Genomic DNA, 21,157 nt, shown 5'->3' with positions numbered 1-21,157 from the left:
TTAAATATAAAAAATGAAGGAAATAGAATAAAGTTGACTATACATACGTGAACCGTGATAATCATGTGCCAATGATTTTGAGGTAGAGGGTAGCAACACATGTGAATTGTGATAATCTTTCGCCAATGATTGTGAGGCAGAGGGCAGCGACACATTAATTTCCATGCGCAACGAGCAATAAGCACTTAATGATGTTGCATTAAAAATGAAGCCAATAGAAAGAGAAATGAGAGGCTGTAGTTTGGCCCAACTCTCAAGGAACGCAAAGTAAGAGTTTTTGTTATTTTTTGTTGTGTTTTTTCCATGATATAAAACCGCTATTTGTATTGGGAATTTGACACATGTTGAAAAGAAAATGGTATCCCTTCATTAATGGACCCATTTTGATTAAAATATTTTTTTCCATTTTTAAAATTTTGAAATTAAATTGGGTAATTATTTGCTCTTATTTGTAAAATTCAAAAAATTGAATTGGTTATAAAATTGTTTACAGTAGATAATTAAAAAATAATTATTTGATTTTATAAAAAAAAACATTCCTTTTGAACAAAAATTAATTCAAAACTTTATAAACATTGAAAAACATTGTATTATCCAAAAATGATTAAAACTAATTGTTTGACTTTTATACTGTCACAAAACATCAAAGGGAATTAACACATACATATTTTTCAAAGAGAAACCTCTCTATTATTGAGCAACTAATTAATCCAATTAAAACATTTTATATTTTAAGAGAAAATATAAAGGGGCGAAATTAGTTTGAAATTGTATCCTAACATTATCGAGCCAATAAAGTGTCTATTAATCTATTTAATTTTTTTTGTCAATTTATTATTGATAGAAAATAAAAATTGGTGATAAATTAATTGGAAATATTAACCTACTATTATTAGGCCAAATAAGTGTTCATTAATCTAATTAAAATATTTTATATTATTTATTTTATTTATTATAAAAAATATTATTTATTATAAAAAACATTATTTTAAAATATTATTTTATGGACTTTTCAGACTAGACAAAATTGTGTCTTCAAAATAAGAATCATAGAGTTGATCATAAGTTGGGAATTATATTATTCGTTAGCACTAACCTAATTTCCACTTGTTTCATCAAATCGTTGGTCGTAAGACATAGTTTTGCACATTCATCATTGTCTGATTCACTTGATATGGTTCCTTTTCCTTCACCATATAATATGTAAGCTTTCTTACCTTTTTATCGTTATCATTCCTAGAGTTCTTATCTATATCATTCCTCTTGAGGTAATCGTGATATGAAAACTTAATATGTCATTGTTCCCTGTATTCATAACAAGTAATTTTATCTTAAGAAGAATTATTGTTCCCTTTACTTGAATCCTTTATTGATTGGTTTTGGAACTTTCTAAGGCTCCCTTATTCTTTAGAAACTTCCAAGGTTTCTCACTAGTAGTGTCAGGTCATATTCATCAACTTTAGATAAATATAATTCTCAACTTCTACTTGCTATGGGATATCTTTTGATTTTGATGTGAGTAATTCATGTTGGGTACCAACAAGGTAAATTATAAATAGAGAGGTGGTCAATAGGTGTAGCAGATCACTTGTCCCGCTTTTCCAATTAATGCGCAAAATCGAAAGATGCTGCAGTTAATCGATTATTAATAGTGTTAATCGATTATGCACAATTTGATTAATCAATTAGGTACAAATTAAATCAATTATGATGTATATTCATATCTTGGAAAAACAAATTTCTTGCAATGCAAACAGTGATGATTACCAATTATTATTGCCCTAAATTGATTCTTGATTATACACATATTATTAATAATTAGCACAAATCACAGAATTCAATCAAATCATAAATCAATAAATAAAAAAATGTAAAAGAGATAGGGAAAGAGAAAGTTCTCAAGGGTTTTTATCTTGATTTTTCGTCACTATTGGAAAGATTGTTTGATTATAACCACACTTCGAATACACCTAGCAAGAACATCCTTCTTGAACCCGATGAGCCTACACGCTAAGTTTGACCTCTCTACTCGCCTACTAGGATACCACACCGTTCGTGACTTTGGCCCCAGCCGAAGTTTCATTCAATCTAAGACTTCCTACTCTGTGACGACACATTTCTCTTCTTTGATGATCCTAACACATGAAGAGAACTATCCTTGATTTTAAACAATATTAGCCGAGTTATTGATGCACACTTAATGTGTGGATAACAACTCTGATTTCGGCTCTACAAACCTCTATAGAATTCTTACAAGAAGCCTAAAACTATATGTGAAGTTATGTAGTGGTTGTTCAAATGAAGGAAAATGATAGCAAAATAAAAACATGTTTCTCCATTTTCTCTATTAGAAAACAATACAAGATTTCACTCAAAGATAAGCAAGATGCTTTGAAAATTTAGCTCTGAGAAACTTGGTTTTCTTTTGTCAATGAAATTTTTTAAAGTAATGAATGATACACATTAGTTGAAAAAACAGATTCTATATGAAACTAATTTTAACTGATATTAATCGATTATGTACATAGTTAATCAATTAATATGCTTATGAAAAATAGTTTTTCAATCAAGGCTTAATTGATCGTCAATCACTTTAATCTATTAATAAGCCATAAATCTTTAGAAGTTAGCCATTATAACTCCTTTTAATCGATTACACCAATCCTGAATCGATTAACAGATTTCAACAAGATATAATCGATTATGAATCATGTTAATCGATTAATGTATATATAAAAATGGTATTTCTTAATGCATGATAAACATTCTATATGATGAAAGAACATGCAACACATGATTTTGAAATAAATGATTCTTTTATACATAAAAACCATGTATGCCTAATACAAATGCATGCTTCTACTAATCATATATATTTAGATGTAATGTCTCAACCTATATGAATTTCATTTTAAACTCTTGTGAGAATTCCATCTTAGGTTTACCTAACCCAGATTCAAAACTAGGCAATCATCTTAGGACTTCTAAAATAATCCTTAGTCTCCGATGTTAACCTTTGAGTCTTTGGCATGTTGTTTGTTTTGATATCCACATCTTCAAGCTTCCATTTAACTCCTTGTCTTCATCAAAACTATGTACGTAAATCATAACGATAACCTTTGACTATTTGGCATTTCAATCTCCCCATTTTTTATGATAACAAATTCGAGACAATTCTTGTTTGATTGGCTTAATACTAGACAACATGTGTTTGCAATGGTTCAATCAGAATGCAATGTTCCCCTTCACTTTGTTCTCCCCCTCAATCCATGTAGGAGGTGATACAAGGGTAGGACTTCAATATTACATACAGAAGCTCAACCAACCTGCAAAACAACTCAAACAACACTTTCTCCCCCTTTTGGCGTGACCAAAAAACAATGATATTATATGATAGTAACATCCAAAAGCAAGGAAAGATTTTCAAAAAACATTTACTGGTCATAATCAATTAAGTAATCAAGAATAATCGATTAAGAAGTTTAAAAAAGAATTAAACAAGTTCACAGTTGATGGAATTAATCGATTATCAGCAGGGAGTTAATCGATTAAACAGAATAAAAACAAATTATGGTAGAAACGAATTGCGAGATATATTTGTATTTGTGTAATTAGTCAAGTTAGCACAAAATGATTAATAATATATAGTGTAAGGCATATAGAGCATATATTAAACATTCAAATAAAAAGTACACAAGTTCGAAATAATCATAGATTACGCAATAGTTCTTACATAACCAAATTAAAAACAAAATTACGAGAAATTACAAAGCAAGTCTATGAAATACATACTAAGTTCAAAACATATTACAATCAAAACCGAAGGACAATCTCAAAAGATACACGCACACCCTAGTCTCTAGACAATCCTATCTCGGCTATTCTTGAGGTGGTGGTGGCGGTGGTGATGAGTATCCATATGTGGCGCACACAATGAAGATGACGTGGTCTAGATCCAGGGTTAACCTCTCTTGCTACTGTTGGAACTCAGCTGCCATAGAGTCTCTCAAAGACTAAAATTGGCCATCAATACGAGCATTTAGGCACTGTTCCATGACATCCAAGTGTGCAAGCCCAAAAGATGGTTCCTGAGGCACAACATTTGCCTCAGCTTATGGTTGTTCGGGGTTTGGCTCACTGGGATTTGCAGCAATATCTTCATCTGGCGAGTCTTCATTCATATTGGCATTATGATCCTCATGTTACATCCATACATAACTAAATTTGTAAATGCCAATTTTGTGAATAAGATTGTCACCGACTAGGTGCTCTTGGGAATTTGTAGTCATGAAATCCACATTTGAGATGTCACTTTCGTAATAATCAATAATACGGGAGATGAAAATCCCATAAGCTAGAATCCTAGATGATGATGAGGTTATTCTAGTCATAACATATAAGATTTCAATTGGCCAATTTACCGCAATACCTTCTCTTATGGAAAGCATCAACTTGATATCATTTATGGTTTGTTGAGCACGGTTGGTGTTTCTATGAACCATAATGTTCACAATCAGGTAATGTAAGAGTCGATTTTCAACTGACAATGACCCAACCTTAGTCAATTCTCCTTGTACATACAATTGAGGTCCTCTGAAGCATGACATATACATTTCAATAGTATCGAATGAGTCCCATAACTCATTGTTCTAATATCTTAACATCGATCCATCACTGGATACTCCTTCAACATCAAGAAATAATTCGTCATCGAAAATTATCATTTTCCCATTACCATCGAAGCATATATCCCATCCTTATACCTAAAATTACTGTAGAATTCCCTTACTAGTGATGGATAGATTTTACCTTTTAATTCCATAAATTTATTTGCACCTTGGGTATCTAATCCATGTAAGAAGTCAAATCCTTGTTCCACTAGCCAAGTAGCATCTGCATATTGAATGTAGGTTTGTTTCCTTCCTTGGAATTTGGTTAGACATGCTTCTTGACGGATTGGAGAATAATAGGTGTCACCATGGCCCTTTCTTCCACCTTAAGTGGAAGAGGAGCTAATGTCCATACGTCTTGGACACTTAGTAGTGGTCTTCACCCTTCTTGGACGTGGTTCACGCATGATTTTCAGGTATAATAGCTATTAATCGATTGAATATCCAATTTTCGAAGTTTTGGGATTAAGGTTTCTAAAAAGGGGAAAAGGTTAGGGTTTCAGATTTTGTAGAAATTGAGGATTGTAGGAAGATGAAAATATTATGATAGGATTCAGATTTGTTATTGATTAGGTTGAGATCTCTCACTTTGAGAAGAAATTCAGAAGGAGGGAAGCAGAAAGGTATTATGGTTCTAATTTGAAATGACCCATAACGGTACTGAAACCTGATATAATGTTACTGTTAATCGAGTAAAGTCAATGGTTAATCAATTAAGCAAATAATTGTTTTTCAGTTTTAAGAAATTTGAGCCTAGGAAATCGAGTAAGAAACTTGTTAATCGATTAAAACAAGATGAAAATATACTTTCTGGCTACAAGAACTCAAAATAATCGATTAAAAAATAGAACAATCGAATAAGAACAGAAGTAAGACAAATTTTAATGCATTTTAGATATTTCTTGAGTATGCAAAGATACTATACCTATGACACTAACCTAAAAGGTATATGACACACTATAGAATTATAAAACAATCATGAAATCAATTAAGCATAGGAATCATGCATCCATAACACATATTACACATAAGCATATATTAAAGATCAAGATAAGGCATACAACACCCTAAATAAAATTAGTTAAGATATTTTGCATCAAGTATGCCAAGTTCTCTGCGTAACACAAAGAATGTATCCCACGGAAGGGGATTAGTGAAAATATTTGCCAATTTCTTTGAGGTTTGAATAAATTTAACAATATCGTCACCTTCTTGTACATGATCTCTTAAAAAGTGGTATCTTATTTCAATATGCTTAGTTTTAGAATGCAGAATGGGGTTCTTTGATAGATTTATGACACTAGTATTATCACATTTTATCGGTATTTTCACAAGCATTAACCCGAAGTCTAGTAGTTGCTGCTTCATCCATAATATATAAGCGCATCACACGCCAACAACAATATATTATGCTTTGGCGGTAGACAAAACAACACATGCTTGCTTCTTACTATGCCAAGATACTAAGGAGTTGCCCAAAAGATGGCACGTTCAACTAGTATTTTTCCCGTCGAACTTACATCTCACAAAGTCGGAATTAGGATGCCCTATCAAGGATAATGAGGCATCCTTAGGATACCATAAACCCATAGATAATGTTCCTTTTATATACTTCATAATATGTTTTACAATACTAAAGTGAGATTCCTTAGGAGATGCTTGGTATCTCGCACACATGCATACGCTAAACATAATATCGGGACGTCTAGTAGTTAGATAAAGCAATGAACAAATTATGCCTCGGTATTTTGTATGATCTTTATCGAGATAGCAGGATGATACCATATGTGTTGTTGCTTATTTACACTTGTTCATCTCGAACTTTCTTAGAAGTTCCTTGTAATATTTCATTTGGGGAATGAATATCCCGCTACTCATCTGTTTAATTTGTAGTCCTAGGAAGAATATCAACTCTCCTATCATCGACATTTCCAATTCACCTTTCATTAGATCAGAAAAATGTTTACAAGTTAAATCGCTAGTAGCATCAAATATTATATCATCAACGTAAATCTGTACTAACAAGATATTATTTTCTGATTATGATATAAAGAATGTTGTGTCAACTTTGCCCCTTTCAAACTCTTTTTTAATAGAAAACTATTCAATCTATCGTACCAAGCTCTAGGAGTTTGTTTTAGACCATACAATACCTTTATGAGTTTATAGATGTGATTAGGGTATTTAAAGCTTTCAAAGCAGGGCGATTGATTAACATATACATCCTCTTGAATATAGCCATTCAAGAATATACTCTTCACATCCATCTGTAAGAGTTTAAAGTTCACTCTCGACGAAAAGGCTAATAACATTCTAATAGCCTCCAACCTCACAACAAGGGCATATGTTTCATCATAGTCAATGTCTTGCTCTTGATTATACCCTTTGGCCACTACACATGCCTTATTTCATATAAACAAACTAGTTTCGTCCATTTTTTTCTAAAGACCCATTTCGTGTCGATTATAGGATGATCTTTAGGTTTAGGGACCAAGTCCAACACGTTATTATGCTCAAACTAGTTTAGCTCATCTTGCATAGCTATTCCCTAGTGTTCATCCCCTATGGCCTCATCTGTGGTCTTAGGCTGAGATACGAAAGCTACAAAATTACAAATATTACATAGAGAGTTACAGGTTACCACTCCCGTTGTGATATCACCTATAACCTTGTCAAGCGAATGGTCTTTCTTAGTCTTCCACACATGTCCTGATGATCGGAACTTCTTTCCTGATCACCCTGAACCTCCTTTTTGATCTCCATGTCCTTTATGTTTGCGTTCTCTAAGGCACCTGAAACGTCATTACACAATATCTTACTCTTCTCTTTTGGATAAGACTCGTCAAAATATACATGAATAGACTCTTCAACATGTATCGTATATTTCGTAAAGACACGATATGTTTGATTATGAACTGAGTACCCTAAAAATAATCCCTCATCAGTTTTCGAATCAAATTTTCCTAAAAGTCTTTTGCCATTATTCAATATAAAGTATTTACATCCAAACGCATGCAAGTGTGAGATATTAGGTTTTGAACCTTCTAATAATTCATAAGCCATTTTTAAGAGTGTAGGCCTAAGAAGTACTCAATTTATTACATAGCAAGCAGTATGCACTACATCGAACAAAAAATACTTAGGGACCTTGCTCTCATTTAGTATTGTCCTAGCTAGCTCTTCTAAAACTGGATTTTTCCTCTCAACAACGCCATTTTGTCGAGGGGTTCAAGGAGCAAAATAATGATGTAGGATCCCATGCTTCTCGCAAAATTTGTCAAATAGGCGGTTCTCAAATTCCCCACCATGATCGCTGTGAATATAAACTATCTTGTGATCAAATTGGTTTTGGAGTTTTTTGGCTGGATTTTTAAAAGATTTAAAATCGTCACTTTTCACAGCATGAAATAACGTCCATGTAAGTATAGAGAAATCATCAACAATTACCAACGTATAGTAGCTACCACCAAAGCTCAAAAATTGTGATAGCCCAAACAAATCGATATGGAGTAGCTCTAAAAGGTCGTTTTTGTTGATATCGCATTTTTATATGAAAATTAACTCTTCACTTGCTTACACTTTTGGCAAGTGTCACAAGAGTCTTTTGTTTTAAAATCAAGCTTTAGTAGTCCTACAACTAAATCGTGCGATGATAGCTTAGATAGATGCTTTAAATGGATGTCACTCTCTTTAGAGATAAAAATTTAGAAATTTGAGTGGTGGCATCATCTAAATCAATCATTTAGATATTGTTTATTCGCTACCCTACAAACATAACATTATTAAATAAGCCGTCATGAATGATGCAACAATTTGAGTCGAATGATACCTTATTACCTTTGTCACACAACTAACTAATACTCAAAAGGTTGCGCTCCAACCCTTCAACATATAGCATGTTCTCAATAATGGCTTGTGAAGCATTGCCAATCCTTCCGACACCTAGTATCCTTCCTCAATTTTTGTCTCCATAAGTGAGAAAACCTTTATCTTTAAGTGAAAGATCAATGATCTTTGATTGATCACCTGTCATATGCCTCGAACATCCACTATCTAAATACCAGTATTGTCTCTGTGTCCGAAGGCATAGCTGCAAAACAATTTACTTGGCTTGTTTAGTTGCTCAAGTTATATTGGGTCCCTTCTTGTTAGTAAACAAATAATCTAGTCCTTTTTCTTCCCATACATATTTGTCGCTTGGCACACTATATTTTCTAACATAGTAAGATATAGATGTGTGACCATATGTACTATAGTAGAAGCAAGTAGACATATTATGATTAAATCCTTTATGGATGTGAGCTACTTGTTTCCTATATGGTTTTCTATTATTCTTAGGTTTGTAGCCTAGAGCTGCATGGTTATCTATATTTCTAGATGCAACAAGTAAGTTATTTAGGTTTTGACTACTATAGATGAACTTAGTTAATTTATGTTTTAAATCAGAAATTTCAGCATTCAGAACAACACATTGTTCACATTTAGGAGTCTCAATTAACTTAGTAGAGAAAGTACACGAGGAACAATTAATGTAGGTCTGGAGTCTCATTTTCTAATTTTAGTTCATTCAATTCTTCTTGCATTTTAACAATTTTCTCTTCATGCAACATCATGACTCTTTTCCTATCTATTTTTACCTTAGCTAGTTTCTTTAACTCCTCATATAACTTAACAAATGCACTATAAATTTCATAATATGTAGGAGACCCTTCAGAATATGAAGAAGTGTTAGAATATTGTACCTCATTTATATCATCCTGATCACTTGAGATGCCAACTTCTTGAGTATTAGCCATTAAGAAAAACATGGCGGTCTCCCCCTCTTTGGATGTGCTAGATGTTGTTATATCCTCCGGAACATCCCAAACTACAAAGGCTTTCTTGTACTTGAGTTATCGGGGACTTCTCTTATCATTCTCAACTTTCTTGAGGTAGCTCAGGCATTGATAGCGCACGTGTCCCGTTTAGCCACACTCATGGCAAGTTAGGTAGTCTTTGGGAATCCTGCTCTTTCTAGTTGAGTCTCTCGCCTCTTTCTTCTGAAACTGTTTGAACCCTACTTTCTTCTTGAGAAATTTGCCAAATTTGCGAACTAGGACTGTCAACGTTTCATAATCCAAAATAGATTCAGAATCTTCGTCATCTCTATCTTCTTGTTCTTGTGACGTTGTGGATTTGCGAGAGATTCCTTGTTTTCTTTTTGTCTGGTTCTCCAAGAGGGGTAACCTATGATTTGTGGAGGACAATCTTACAAATAGGAGAACCACTTCGAGACCACCTTTTTTGAAGGAAATTATGATACTTTTTTTAGTTATTATTTTCAATAAATTGAGATTTTATTCTCATGGGTAGTCTTAGGATTTATTTTAATTATTATCTAAGTATTTTATTATTTTCATTAAAATCATGTAATATGAGGGTTGGAAATGTATTTTATTTCTTTGTAACATGGTCCAATAGAGGCCAAGGAATTAGGTACTAGAAGGGCACGTGGAAACATCATACTAATTGAGCAAGGAGCTAGCAATAGGAAGCGAAGCCAAATAAGGCAAGTTTCTATCATTCAATCAACCTAGAAATAAATGAAGGATTTGAATGGATGACCATTTCAAATTCTTACCTTATTGGAATCAGGAGGCTTTAAGAGAATTAATGCCCATAGATACATTCCTTATTGGAATGACATGCGGATTAATATAAGAGTAAATTTCAAAACCTTTCCTTATGGGATCAACTCAGATTGGAAGGGGATTAAAGGAGTAAATACCTTCCTTGTGTGATTTAAACATGTGTTGGACGTGGAATTCAAGGCATTCAAGACAATGATCATTCAAGAAAGGAAACTATTCAAGTCTCATTCAAAGCATTCAAAGCTCATCCAAGAAAGGCAAGTAATAAAGCCTTTTCATTCAAAAGGGCTTGTGAATCCTTAGCCATCCATTCAAATTTGCAAGTATCTAAAGGCAATCAGCTACTCAAATTTGAATTCCAACTCATGGCAAAAAAAATGAAGATCCAAGCATTTATGAGTGGTCCTTTTGAAGCCTTTTTCTTGAGGAATCCGTCCATATTCAAAGTCATTCAAGCAAGGCACAAAACAAATAAGCACATGGCTTAATAATCAAGGGAATTCGACCAAATTCATGCCAATAAATTTTTTCATTAAACTACCACTTAAGACCTATTAATTACATGTTTAATTAGGATTTTAAAATTCAAATTAGGACTTAGTCAATTTTAGAATTCCTATTTATGTATTCCTTTTTCAGCATGAATGAATTAAGTTGAATTTTGTTTGGATTAACTCCTCTTTAATTGAGCTTTGCTCATACACTTAGAACTTATCAAGGATCCATCCTTGTGACGTTCATAGGCTTATCACCATTGGTGTGGCGCCTTAACCTTGTTCTTATCAAGGATTCTTCCTTGTGGCGAACCTCCTTGGCTTATCAAGCTACTTTACTTGTGGCGCCTCCATCTTCATTCTTATCCACTTTCTTTTATCCAAACATAAAAAATAAATATACAAAGAAATATAGACAAAATCGTGCCTATATACAATACACTCATCCCATCTTCATACACAAAAACGTGGACATTCATATAAAAGTGTTATTCCGCGAGTCAAATTAATTTTCAGGCAAGAACGATTGGAAAAGAGAGCAAACCATCCCCTAGAGGTTCGCATCAACATCCATTTTTTGGACATGATTCTTTGTGAGGTCTAGGGAACTTGTTTTGTCACACTTTAAAAGAATTATTCCGAACTCTAAACCATGGTCTCATAATTGTTGTTTAAGCCAGAATACTAGGGCACAACAACTATCTGCTACAATGTATTCTACCTCCATAATACTTAGAGCAACACATGATTCCTTTTTACAAGACAAAGAGACCAATGCATTTCCTATTATATGACAAGTACTGTTAGTACTTTTCCTCCCAGTTTTGCATCTAGCAAAATTTGAACCGAATATTCCACTAAGTCACATAGGCTTCCTTTTGGATACCACAATCCAACATCAGTCGTGCCTTTCAAATATTTCATTATTCTTTGAATGATAACAAGATGTAACTCTTTAGGTTTTGATTGATAACATGCACATAAGCAAACACTAAAAATTATATCAAGTCTACTTGGAGTAAGAAAAAGAATGGAAAACATTATACCTCGGTACGTTGAAATATCTATGTGAAATGGCAAAGAGTCAAAGGTTTCCTTTATGATTGACCTAAATAGTTTTGTGTAAGACAAGGATTTAAATGGATGCTTGAAGATATGGACATCACAACAAATAACGTGCCAAAGATTTGAGGTCAACATCATAGACTTAGGATTATTTTAATATTCTAGAAGTCCTAAGATGATTGTCTAGTTTTGAGTCTATGTTAGGTAAACCTTAAGTGGAAGTCTCACAAGATTCAAAATGAAATTCATATTGATTGTGGCATTACATATAAACATATATGATAAGTAGAATCATGTATAAGTATTAAGCATATATGGTTCTTGTGCATAAAAGTTGTATCTATTTCAAAAACATGTATTGCATGTTCATTCAACATATAGAGAGTTTACCATGCATTAATGAAAAACCATTTTCATAAATATTAATCAATTATAATGATTGATGATTGATTATGTCTAGGGGAAATCCGTTAATCGAATAAGGATTGGTGTATTTGATTAAAGGACTTATAGTGGCTAACTTCCTAAATTTTTTGGCTTATTAATCATTAAATAGATTGATAATCGATTAAGCCTTAACGGAAAAATAGTTTTGCATAAACACGTTAATCGATTAAGAATGTAGATAATCGATTAATGTCAGGTAAAATCAGTTTCACATAAAAGCTGTATTTTCAACTTATGTGTAATAATGAAGAAGATTCATAATTTTCATTGACAGAAAGAAAACCAAGATTCTTAGTACATAAATTTCATATCATATTACTTATTCTTTGAGTGAGAGGGAGTGAAATCATGCATTGTTTTCTTGAGAGAAAAGAGAGAAAAACCTTTTCTAGAGTGCTTTAGTTTTCATTCATTGAAAAATCACTACATTACGTCACATTTAGTTTTAGGCTTCTTGTGAGAGTTCTGTAGAGGTTGTTAGAGTTGAGTTCAGATTTTATATCCGCACATTAAGTGTGAATCGATAACTTGGCAAACATTTTGAACAACAAGGATAGGTTCTCTTGATGTGTTAGTATCATCATGAAAAGAGAATTTGTGTCTTCACGAGGACAGGAAGTCTTGGATAGAGCGAAACTTTGGTTGGGGCCAGAATAACGAAAGGTGTGGTATTCGCATAGGTGAGTTGTGAGGTCAAACAGAGCGAGTAGGCTCATCGGATTCAAGAAAGAAGTTCTTACTAGGTGTATTGGAAGTATGATTGTATCAAATGATTTTTTTTTCCAATAGTGAAGAAACATCTTCCGAGATTAGAAGGTTAGGCCTAGATGTAGTTTGCAAGTGGACCCGCAAATGAATCACAATAAAAATCTTTGAGCATTCTTCTTTCCCTATCTCTTTTACATTTCAGTCTTTATTGATTTCTTAATTGTTTGATTTCTGTGATTTGTGCTTACTCTTATTAATCTGTGTTAAAATCAAGAATCAATTTAGGGCAATAAATATTGTTAATCACCATTGTTTGCTTTGCAAGAAATCTGTTTGTCTAGAATAACAAGATACAGTATAATCGATTAAAGCTGTTAATAGTTGATTAACTTGAGCTGTGAATAATCGATTAATATGGTTAATAATCGATTAACAGTAGTAACTTTCTATTTTGCACATTTTTCGGAAAAGCGGGACTTGTGATCTTTTACACCTATTCACCCTCCTCTAGGTGCGACTTACCATGTTTGTACCCAACACTATGCACTTTCCAGCTTCATTAGTATCAATGTATTATATTGAATTGCTTTGCATTCATCCATCTCAAAGTGTTTCAACAAATCCCTGCAGTTGTTGAATTGACTAACAAAGATGTCATCCCTGAGTTGTTTGATTTGAAGCCCAAGAAAGAAGCAACTTTCTCATGATGGACATCTCAAACTCACCTTGGATCATCTTACTGAATTCACTATACAAAATCTCATCAGTAGAACCAAAAAATAATATCATCTATATAGATTTGACCAAGTAAAGTGTGATGATCAATTTTGTTTATGAAAAGTGTAGTATCAACTTTTCCTTTGGTAAAACCTTTTTCAATTGAAAAGCTTGTTATACGGTCATATCAGGCCCTGGAAGCTTGCTTAAGGTCATAGAGAACATTCTTAAGCTTATATACATGAGAGATATGTTTATAATCTTCAAAACTCAGATGTTTTTCAACAAACGCCTCTTCCTATATATAACCATTAAGGAAGACACTCTTTACGTCCATTTGATATAACTGAAAATCCAATAAACATGCATATGCAAGGAATAGCCTAATAGCTTCAAGCCTAGCAACCAGAGCGAAGGTTTCATCAAAGTCTTTACCTTCTTCATGGTTGAAGTCTTGGGCCAATAGTCTTGCTTTGTGTCTTATGATTATTCCATTGTCATCTGCTTTGTTTGTGAAGACCCATCGAGTTCCTATCACATGCCTACTCTTAGGTTGTAGAACAAGTTCCCAAAGCTCAATTCTCTCAAATTGATTAAGCTATTATTGCATAGCAAGAATCCACCGCTCATCATCGATTGCATCATCAATCTTTCATGGTTCAATTGGAGAAATGAAGGCCATGTTCAAACAAGCATCATTCAATTTAAAACTAGTAATAAACCCTTACTTATATCACCAATGATGTTATCGATAGGATGATCTCAATGTGTTCTCCATTCTTTATTCAAGTGATAATAATAATGCTCTTATTGTGAAGGTAGATCATCATATATTTTCATTTTCTGCATGCTTGTTGTTGCTTCAGTAACAGATTCTTCTCTTATAGAGGAACTAGGAAAGTCATCATCATCAAAAGCAGTTTTATCCTCCTTAGAGGGGTTAGTTTCATCAAAAGAAACATACACATATCCTTCCATGGTTAAAGTTCTCTTAATAAAGATTCTAAAAGTTTTACTTGTAAGAGAATAATCAAGAAAGATTCCTTCATCTACTTTTGCATCAAACTTACCTAAATCATCCTTACCATTATTAAGCACAAAGAATTTACAATCAAACACAAGAAAATGAGAAATATTTTTTTTTTGTACCTTTGAATAGTTCTTAGGGGGTTTCTTCAGAATTGGTCTTATTAAAACTCGGTTAGCAACATAACATGCACTACTGACTGCATCTGTCCAAAATTATATTGGGAGATTAGCCTTGTGCAACATAGTATGAGCCAATACTTCCAACAACCTATTCTTTCTCTCTACAACACCATTTTTTTATGGTGATCTAGGAGCAGAGAAATTATGAGTGATTCCAAGTTCATCACAAATATCCTCAAAAAAAGCTTTAGAATTTATCCCCATGATCACTTCTTATAACAATAATTTTTAAAGACTTTCTATTTTAGAACTCTCTTAGCATATTTGCTAAAGGCATTAGATGGCTCATTATTGTTAAACAAGAATAAAATCCAAGTATATCGAGAAACATCGTCTACTATAACAAGAGTATAGTAGTTGCCACCAAAACTTCTGGTCTGAGAGGGCCCAAATAAGTCCATGTGTAACAACTGCAATAGTCTAACAGATGAAACCATGTGCTATAGTTTAAAAGATGTTTATGTTTGCTTACCATTTTGACATGCATTGCATAGTTTATATTTAACAAATTTCATATAAGGTAAGCCAACAACAAGATCTTTATTTATCAGTTTATTCAAATGATCCATACGAATATGAGCAATTCTCCGTTGTCAAAGCCATGCATCATTATCATTGACTACCAAACATTTAATTTTAAGAGAAGCATCATTTAAAGCAGTCATGTAAATATTATTGATTCTGTCACCAAACTAGTTTAAAATCTTTAGATACCTTGTCCTCGATGATGCATTTGTCAACGAAGAAAGCCACGTGGAACACGTTATAACAAAGTTGTATGATGCTTAACAGATTGTGCTTGAGTCCTTCAACATATAGAACTCCTTCTATTGTGGTAGAAGGTGGCTTTCCAATACCACCTCCTCCAATAATTTTTCCTTTATTATTGTCACCATATATGACATAGCCTTTGTTCCTTGGAGTCAGGACAAAGAACTTGCTTTTATCGCCCATCATGTGTTTTGAGCAATCGTTATCCAAATACCAAAACTTAGTAGCGGCTCACTAGCATTCCTACAAAATAGGTTAAGTTATATTAGGTACCAATTTGATTTGGGTCCTAGAGGGTTAGAACCTTTCTCTACCCATTTAAATTTTCCCGAGGGCACACCATATTTTCTATTTATGCAAGTATTTGGTGTGTGCTCATAATTTTTACAATAAGAACACGTGGGTTGATGCTTGTGTATCCTATAAATGTTTTTATGACTCTTAGGAGTATAGATACTTTGTTTATAAAAAATCATTTTTGTAGAGACCTCGTTTTTATTAGATGAGTGGTTGTTTGAATAGCCTAGACCTCTTCGATCTGTGGAGTGTCTCTATACTTTTCACAACTTGTTTAAATCTTTACTACTCATGTTCAAACTATTGAGTTCATGACTAAATATTGAAATTTTATTTTCAAGAGTTATGAAATTTGAACATGAAGAAGAAAAACAGGATTTATTTCATAACATGTCTAATTCATTTTCATGTTTTGAAAATAATTTACACAATTTGACATATTCACTATGCTATTCATTGAAGATGTTTTGAAGTTCAAAAAATGAAGGTTTTTTTTCTAAAACAATGGATGAACTTGCAAGAAAGAATGGATGAGATTAAACATATGAAAACAACATGCAATACACCATAAACAACTAAGCATGTTAATCTCTCTTCCTCACACATGCATCTCTCTCACCCTATTACACAGTAAATCATAAAAATATGCTCTCTAATCAATTCTAAACAATAGTATGCAATGCTACAGGTTTCTGCAATTTGCCAGAACTTATACAAAACAAATTTGACCCTTCAAATCGTTGCATTGAGTTACGTAGTTAAAACAGAAAACAATTATAACAGAAAACAGACACGTTAATCGATTAAGTCACCACGTTAATCGATTAACAAACATATATCAAAACGTGATTAAATGGCCCTAAACCCTAAACCCTAAACTACTTATATGTTATGTTGTACTCTTATACATGTTTTAGCAATTATATTATGCCTAATATGCACATATAGCATGTATTATTAATGCATGAAATATGATAAACTATATGATATGCCTCATGAATATGATCTGACAATTATAATGGTTGATGAGACTTGCATCTAGGTTGACCTCACCTATACTCACTAACTAAGGCATACATCCCAGACTACTTAGAAATATAACTCTATTGATATAACCTAGTCTAGATATGACCAATGAGTTCTAGGCATGTTGATTGTTGAGCCATATTCAAGCTTTAATTAATTCCTTGTTTTCATCAAAACATAGGCAAACGTTGCTAGTGCAATCCTTGACACTTTGCACTTTCAGATGGCTTATGCTCCTAAACATTGATTTGGATTATAGTGTAATTTTATTTCTTTTCTTCGTTTGTATCAACTTTTGATTTCAATACATTCAAGTTATTATTTTTGGTTCAGTTTTGATTCTTTGAAGAAGTTCTTAATACAGTTTTAGCTTAATCACCTAAAAATTGATTTAAAATCCAAAATGCTTCTTCTTAAAGTGTTGATAAGTGAAGTAAAAAGTATAACCTATACCTTAGTGCACTTGCCATATCAAGCATCTATTTTAAGCAACTTATGTTCAAGGCTAAATGATGTTAATGGAGCTTAAAGTAGGATATGACAACCTACTCCAATGAGTGTCACTTAACAATTATTTGGTGTATTACACAAGGTTTGAAAATCATCTTATCATAATAGGACACTAGATGAAGGGTTTAGAAGTGGTGTGTGGAATTAACTGAAAGTATAACACATAACTTGTTAATGTTTTCAAAATCATTTGAGTCTATAAATAATTCCATATTTCAAACCAATTTTCTCCTCAAGAATTTTTGAATATTAGTTTATGTTTCGTTGTTAACATTTTTATGCAACATAACTAAAAAATCATCAAAAAGTTGTTAATCATTATTTTTGCTATAATATGCCCATATAATTTTCTTCTAAAGCAATTCTCTTTGGCTCGACATAACCCTATACTATACTACAATTGAAACTTGAAAACAGATGCAAGTGTAACATAATAAAGTGTTAACTTAAAAATTTTATTTGTTGATTAAAAAGATTCCTAAAAACATAAGTTCAAACCAATTCATGGGTTGTAACTTTGTACATAGGAATAATATGCAAAAGAGTGCAATCCAATTACTAGATTGTTACTTGACAAATGAAGAGTGATGAATAATAATCTAACCACTAACATTACTTTCTATCATTTACTTTCCGTAACGAACATAAATAAATAAAGTCACCAAATAAATAAGTTGCTCATCACTCTAAAATAAAATAAACTTGCAAGGCACCCAAATTAACCTTCAACAAAGTGACACATTTTGTTGTTGAGGGGCGGATTCCAACTGCCCATGGATCTCTACTTTCAGTAGTGTGCAGAATATTCACTCTTCTAGAATCTAAGAAACCTTCTTCAAATTTCACAACCCAGAATATAGAAAATGTGAGATACAAGGATTCTTTACAAAGATATGAAAACGAAGCTCTTTGGAAATCATTCTAGAGATTCTCCCTTTTCTCTTTTTTAAAAGAACACTTTGAAAATCTCTCCAAAGATATGAAAGTGAAAAAGCAATAATTTTTAGAACAATGTGAAAATTCTTTGTTTTTCGCTTGTATTCTAACCTCTATGATATGTATGTTACTGTGAAGCAATATGAAAAACATGGGTTAATATACAATTTTTTTTTCTTCTACAGATAATCGATTATCACTAAATTTAATCGATCTATGATTCTTTAAAATAGAAGAAATCAAAAAATGTAACAACATTTAATCGATTGAACTCATACTTAATCGATTAACGAGTTCCCACGAATTCAATGCTTAATCGATTAAAATAACTCTTAATTGATTAAAGGTTTTTCAAAAAGATATTTTAATGTTGTATGAACCTCCTATATGATTTGTAAAAGAATGATGTGTGACTTTGAATAATGTATGATTTAAAACTCTTTTTAAAAGCATCAAAATCATATGATCATGTATGTATGCATGTGCATGTAAATCACGTATTTATGCACGTAAGTCTCATTTTAGTTATGATTGATTTTAGCTTGTAGACTTCCATTAGGGTTCACCCTAGCCTACACTTCTTCTAAGCAAACATCTTAAAACCTAATAAAGATATAAAACCACTTAGCCTCTAGATCTTCTTGAATGCATTACCATTTATGAACTTGAGTCTTGACTTTGTTGTTTTTTTATTTTGTTCATCCCTTCAAGTTTGTCCATCATATATAGTCTTTCTTGTCGATCTTTGTCATTATCAAATTCTATCTTTCATCAACCTATGTCTTCATCAAAATCTATTTGATGGATGCTTACATACACAATATGATCATTGATGCATGCTTGCATCTTCAATCTCCCCATTTTTTATGATGACAAATACTTGTAGGATCTGACAACTCTTTGTTGGATCTACTTCATGACAGTCAACTATGTTTTGCAATTTCCTTGTTGTAAGTTGATGCACATTTCTCCCTCTTGGTCCCCTCAATTTTAGCATAGGGTGATTTATCATTTGCATAGGGAAGCCTCAACTTTTCTTCTCTTGCAACTCCGCAAAATAAAAACAACAATTTTTCTCCCCCTTTTGGCATGATTCAAAAGCAATCTGATATATGAAAGCTTATTGCCAAAATAAAGGAAAATAATGCAATTTCTACTGCTATTAATCGATTATATTTCTACTTAATCGAATAAGTATATTTCAATTTTACATAGAATTTCATTTTATATTGCAGTTAATAAATTATTATATGTTCTTAATCGATTAACACTACCGATATGACAGAATACAATGCAGGTTACATGTTGTTTTCAGAAATTTATGTAGCTTGATATCCACTTGTTTTATACCACTTGATTTATACAGATTATTGAATAGTAAGATCAATGTAGAAGATTTAATAATATATAACAATTCATTCATTCATTGATCAAACAATTTATAAGAAAAACATAACAAGTACATAATACAATTGAAAGCACAAAAAATACAAGTATAGCATGTCATGTGTGTACAATTCAAATTCAAAGCACAAAACAAACTAACAAGTTTGAGATTACAATGCAACAACCAAAACGACATAGACCGTAACTCCTAAAATAGAACCTAAGTAGGACACATTAGACGCGTTAAGCCATACTAATGATAGGGAAAAATGCAAGTGCACGATTATATTGTCAAGTAATAAAATATCGATCCCACGAGGACTGGAAAGTTCCTTTAATTATATCAATTAATTTATACTTAACTCAATTAAACAAATAAAATTTAATTTAGGACGATTGAGAAATTAACATGAATAATTATGAAAGTATTAAAAAGGATTGAAATCTAATTTAGGGAGAGTTCCTAGGATAAGGGTTACCGCCTTTACACTCGCAAATCTGTGTTTTGCTCCTTTTCATGAACTTTAAGTTGTGAGGGTGAATTGCTCTTTGATATGTGTCATCCTCTCTCGAGCTCCGACATGTGTACTTAATTGAAGTCGCACCTACTTTCGTGGTAGGATTATCAATCAAATCCTTTACTTGGATCTTTCTATCCAATCGCTTTGTAGCAACCCAAGGTGAATTCCAGAAACCCCCGAGAATCCTAATACTACTCCTGTGAATTAGGATTCTAGTTTAAATAACTGAATGGTCAGATAGTTGGATTCACCTCTCAGTCCTTCCCTAATGTATCTAAGAGGTGTAATTTGTTGGCCAGACAACTCACACGAATAAAACTCAGTTTAATGATTCAAATCACAACACTCAATGAAATAGAAGTAAGAATAAGTGTTTATTGAATGTGAAACGACATAGCCCCAATCCTAGAAACAAAGGGAATTACTCGCTCATAATGGAGAAGAGAATACTCAATTCTAAATTAGAAAACTATAATGTAAAGTGTAAAGTGTTAAGTGTTTCCATCCTTGAGGGAGAACCATTATTTATCCTAATTACAAAATATTGGGTTAAGCCCAACAAATCAAATATAAAAAATAGGAATATAATATAAAATCTATGACTTCTTTTGGCCCTTCAATTGGTCTTCGCATAGCCTCAACACTGAATTCCATGTTTTCACACCCAATCTCTACTCTTTTTGGCTTTAATCCATCCAAACTGCACAACATAGCCAAAAACACCCGCTCAACCCGAACAAAGAGAAATAAAAGCTAAAAAAAAATCCTAA

This window comes from Lupinus angustifolius, unplaced genomic scaffold, assembly GCF_001865875.1.
Source record: "Lupinus angustifolius cultivar Tanjil unplaced genomic scaffold, LupAngTanjil_v1.0 Scaffold_253, whole genome shotgun sequence".
Taxonomy (NCBI): domain Eukaryota; kingdom Viridiplantae; phylum Streptophyta; class Magnoliopsida; order Fabales; family Fabaceae; genus Lupinus; species Lupinus angustifolius.
This window is presented reverse-complemented; position numbering follows the sequence as displayed.